This window comes from Lolium perenne, unplaced genomic scaffold (assembly GCF_019359855.2).
Source record: "Lolium perenne isolate Kyuss_39 unplaced genomic scaffold, Kyuss_2.0 unplaced24, whole genome shotgun sequence".
Classification (NCBI taxonomy): Eukaryota; Viridiplantae; Streptophyta; class Magnoliopsida; order Poales; family Poaceae; genus Lolium; species Lolium perenne.
This window is the reverse complement of record NW_027248982.1, coordinates 4,178-8,771: the sequence shown is the minus strand read 5'-3', so window position 1 is coordinate 8,771 and position 4,594 is coordinate 4,178. Positions and strand designations below refer to the sequence as shown.

Below are 4,594 nucleotides of genomic sequence, written 5' to 3'. Positions count from 1 at the left end.
GGCAGATCCAGACGATCTGAGCTATCTAAATATCAGATCCACCGGCTCAGATTACTACTAAAACATTGTTAGACGCCCCACCCACGTCTAATCAAAACAAACCGCTAAATACGTTGCAAAACGCTCGACTCCATCGTGTTGTGCATCTCCATCTCCACTACTATTAAAAGAGCCAGAGCGGCAGATCCAGACGATCTGAGCCATCTAAACATCAGATCCACCGGCTCAGATTACTACTAAAACATTGTTAGACACCCACCCACGTCTAATCAAAACAAACCGCTAAATACGTTGCAAAACGCTCGACTCCATCGTGTTGTGCACGACCTGCAAGCCGCTCCCCACAATCGCTGCGTCCCGCCGCCCGCCGGAATGCCCTGCGCGAGCCTTCCCAGAGTCGTCATCCGTCACCAGCGCAGCGGCTTCCGCCCTGCACAACACGATGACCGGTCATCGTCTTTGGCGACGCGAGGACCTTGTCGGCGAGGACGCCGCTGCCGCCCAGATCGATGCCGTGTGAAGTACGATGCAGTCGTCCTCGGTGCTTGTTCAACAACCTGAAGGAACCGCCGCCTACAAGGTAGCACCCGCACCCGAAAACTGCCGCTGAGGTTGATCGACATCCTCCCAGATCGGGGGGAGCCCGCACCACGACGACGGGTTCGGCCGTCCATGCCGGAGCCGATCCAGCGCGGCGACGTTGGTCCGGACGGATTCAGTCCACCTTCTCGCCACCGTTACCGGCACCTACTGTCTAGGATGTGCGGGTGCTCCATCAGCAACGAAACTCAAGTCCCTCCAACTCTCAGATTTGGTATTCTCTACCTTAGTCCCCTTTGTTGCTGTGTCGATGAAACTTAATGTAATGATTCATGAATCCCAGCTTTTTTTTGTGCTAAGATTCATTTTCTAGGATTTCCATGAACAGTTTGTTCACTACTTGCAGCTAAAGTATAGTACAATACCTTCAGATGTTGTTGAAACTGCATTACACGGTCCTGTAAGCCATCACTTTACCCAATCACTCAATGTTTCCTTTCCAGGATAGATTGATATTGTTCGTTGCAATCTTGATTTGAGGTCAGCTTACAGCTATTACTTGCAAGTATAATTCTTCCTAATACAAAGCTGTATAACGCTAATCTGAGAAGTATTTTTTTTTGTAGCCCCCAGGAGCAAAATCGGTTGGCACTATCTCAGTTATTTCACCCCATAATAATAAGCTGACGACTATCACCATGGACTGGATACAGTGGTTGGTGAGCATGGAACACAACTATCCGGCTCACAGCAAGATAATTTTTAAGAACCCGACTATACTGCTTTCTGATGAAGCTACAAGTGCACTTGATGCGGAGTCTAAACGTGTTGTTAAAGATGCACTAAATAATATCATGGTGTACAGAGCCACCAGACTTGTGGCGCATCGCCTGAGCAGTGTCAAAAATTCGAACACAATATCGGTGCTACATTGTGGACAGCTTGTGGAACAAAGTAACCTGAATTTCTTCATCACTTTTCAGCCAGCCTTACTGCAATGATCCAGCAAGGGTGAAATTTCACGTTTCCTGACAAGAATAAAAACAAGCTATAATGGGTGTTTGCACAACAAGACCACAGGCTGAGTTGGTAAAGAACTTCAAAGGAGTATACTCTCAACTTTTACGGCAGTCTACATTCTATTGCTGTTATGCACTTATGCTACATACTCAGTTATTAAAATGATCCATGTGATAGCAATTTTGAGGGCTTATATGAATTCATGTATGCATGTTCAAGATATTTATAATTATTTTTAGGAATAACTAGGCACTTACATATTCCACAAGTCCATTACATGATTTGTGATATTTGTATGCCTTTAAAATAATTTCCATTTTTCGTGTATTCTTGATTCTCAAGCATTGTTCCAAGGTATATTGTCTATTATTCTTTTCACGCCCACTGTATCATTGTGTAGTTATTTCCAGATTGTATTATTGTGTAGTTATTTCCAGATTGGTTCCTATTCATGGTAAAATTTATATCAGTTTTGTTGGTGCGAAAAATGAATGTAATACAGAAAAGTTTTGTTGTACGTTTTGTTCCTTTTCCCAGTTTTGGTTGTCGACAAGTTTTTTTTCAGTGTTTGTCTGAATAATACATATAAACGGACAAGTTTGCTTGTAATTACTGTTCTTGATGTTAAGGTCGATCTATAAATAAATCTCTGTATACCTGTACCAGGTGATTGTGAATTTGTTCTCGATGTACTTGATGCTGCATCTGCAGGTAATCAATCATGCTATACTGGTCTCATATTTAATTCTTTTATTCATGTTGTTTCGTGCACATAATGTTTACTTCTTTTTTGATATGTCCGTGTATCAGCGGCAGAGGGTTCTGATGATAAACATCTTATCCAAACTTCACTGGCAGTGTGTTTGAATTTTACATGCTTCACATTGGTGAAATCATACGTGGGGAGTTGGCCAGCATGAAGTTACCACAGGCTTATGGTGTTCTGGTCTATCACCAATTCAGGTGTTGCCCTAGCTAAATTATACAATGGAACTATTGCAGAGTGGTCTTCTCCCTGCTACTACTAAAGATGGTTGTTCTCAATTTTTTCCAGGCTGTCAATGTCTAATCCAATGGGCACAGTATTGAGCGAAGTGATAGATTATGTTCACCGCAGTACGAGCCGGTGAGCCGTGCGGCCCCCGGTCCAGGATAACATACTTTTCTTTTTGGAGCATGTGTATGTTCATCGGTCTTTTGTCTTGTCCGACTGATTTTTCCATTATGCGTTGTTCAACAGGTTAAGGAAAGTTCCCTCAGGAATCTATACTACAAGGATACATATTTAGTTGCCGTTGTAAATTAGACTAGGGTGTTTGAAGTTAGCATTATTCTTACATAGTTCTCCTGATGCAATTATATAGCTCTGTAGGTTCTCACATTTAGATATATTGCCTTGCAATGTGCTCAAGAGTGTAGCAGATTAATTTCATTTCGTAGATGAAAAGTTGATAAGTACATGAAAGAATACAGGCAAAGATGTTTTTATTTTACTTCCACTTGTGAAATGTACTACTATTCACATTACTTAGAGGAATAAGTTTTATTAACAACAACAATGTATCATTTATGTTCTTGAAAGATCAACTTGCTATATTTGCCTAAAATTCCGAAATTAACCTTTATTTCTAAGTAATATGAGGTTAGCAATCATGCAACAACTCAATTCACGCCCGATTTGATGAACAGCTGTTGTTGCACCCTAGAAGAAAAATTAATGAAGACATCAGTTATTTGTGTTTTGTTTTCGAAAGAACAATAATGTCATGGGCGGGCACATGTATATTCATGGGTATGCAGGTGAATACCCAAAATTTTGACAAAATTTTCAAATTATGTGAAATATCCATCAGCGCTAATTTACTTTGTGTAGAAATCTATGCTTATGTGGACACAAGGATGTGGAGGCTTGGCTGGTTGGAGCAGTTGCATGCTCCCCTGATGGTCATGAGATCGAATGCTACTTGCCACTGTTTTGTAGTACATTCTCTTTTATTTTTGAATACCCATTGTTAGAAGTCTGTGCCCGCCAATGAATAATGTATACAGTTATACATAACGTGCACATGCACGTGCTTGATTACTAGTGAAAGAAAAAAGGACAAAGCTAGGCAGCGGCGCCGCACGGAAGCATCCGCCGTGCGACGGCCCATTCTGAGTCCAATTAACTCGCGTGGGGCTCAATATATCAGTACATGCAACTCTAAAAATTATTCGCATCCGTGTGTCTACATGCACACATGCGAGCCACATACGAGCGATGGTCAAACATGACTTTCCAACTGATCGTGTTGTGACTAATTAACCGGTAATTACTGAATTACCCTTAGTTGCCAGGTTAGTCGTTACTAATTTCCAGATTACTATACTAAAATGGAAAATCGATTAAGCATATTGGACGAGGTCATTTATTACTAATTGCCCGATTAATCAGGTACTGATTGCCCGATTAATTAGGCTAGTTGCCCGATTCAATTACTCCGTATTAATTACATTTGTCATATTAAATTACAAAACTGCCAAAAAATGAGCCTAATTGCCGAAATAATTATGCCTAACTACCAAATTAATTATGCCTAATTTGCACACTAATTACTCCTGCGCGATTTCCTCTGCATCGCCATGGGAGAGCGGAGGAATAGGCCGGCGCCCGGCAGGCTCGAGGCGCCTCCACCGGCGAACTCGAGGCACGAACGCGGATGCTGCCGGCGAGCTCGAGGCGCCTCCACCGGAAAACTCGAGGCACGCGTGCACATAAGGCCGACCAGCTTGAGGCGCGCGCGCGGATGCGGCCAGCGAGGTCGAGGCGCGTCCATCGGCGAACTTGAAGCTCGTGTGCAGATGAGGCCGACGAGCTTGAGGCGCACGCCCGGATGAGGCCGGCGGCAAGATCAAGCCGCCTCCACTGACGAACTCGAGCTGCGGACGGGGGAAAAGATGGAGGTGGCGTCGGGGTCGCGTCCGGGCAGGGATGGAGCAGGCATCGGATTGGGGACGGCCTCCATGTCCTCGTCGCCGTGCGCCTCCCCATTTC

At 43.8% G+C, this 4,594-nt stretch overlaps 1 long non-coding RNA gene across 6 annotated transcripts; it reads left to right on the top strand.

Annotated features, from left to right (window-relative positions):
• Positions 1–286: 286 nt before the first annotated feature.
• On the top strand, positions 287–3,059 carry LOC127326433 (uncharacterized). 6 transcript variants are annotated; one of them, XR_007867823.1, is made up of 5 exons: positions 287–814; positions 947–1,000; positions 1,167–2,271; positions 2,371–2,523; positions 2,615–3,059. It is a non-coding gene; the product is annotated as an uncharacterized lncRNA (long non-coding RNA). The 6 variants fall into 6 exon arrangements; XR_011750073.1 differs by having other exon boundaries at positions 287–1,000; positions 1,167–1,259; positions 1,524–2,271; XR_011750072.1 differs by having other exon boundaries at positions 287–1,000; positions 1,167–1,629; positions 2,227–2,271.
• Positions 3,060–4,594: the final 1,535 nt, after the last annotated feature.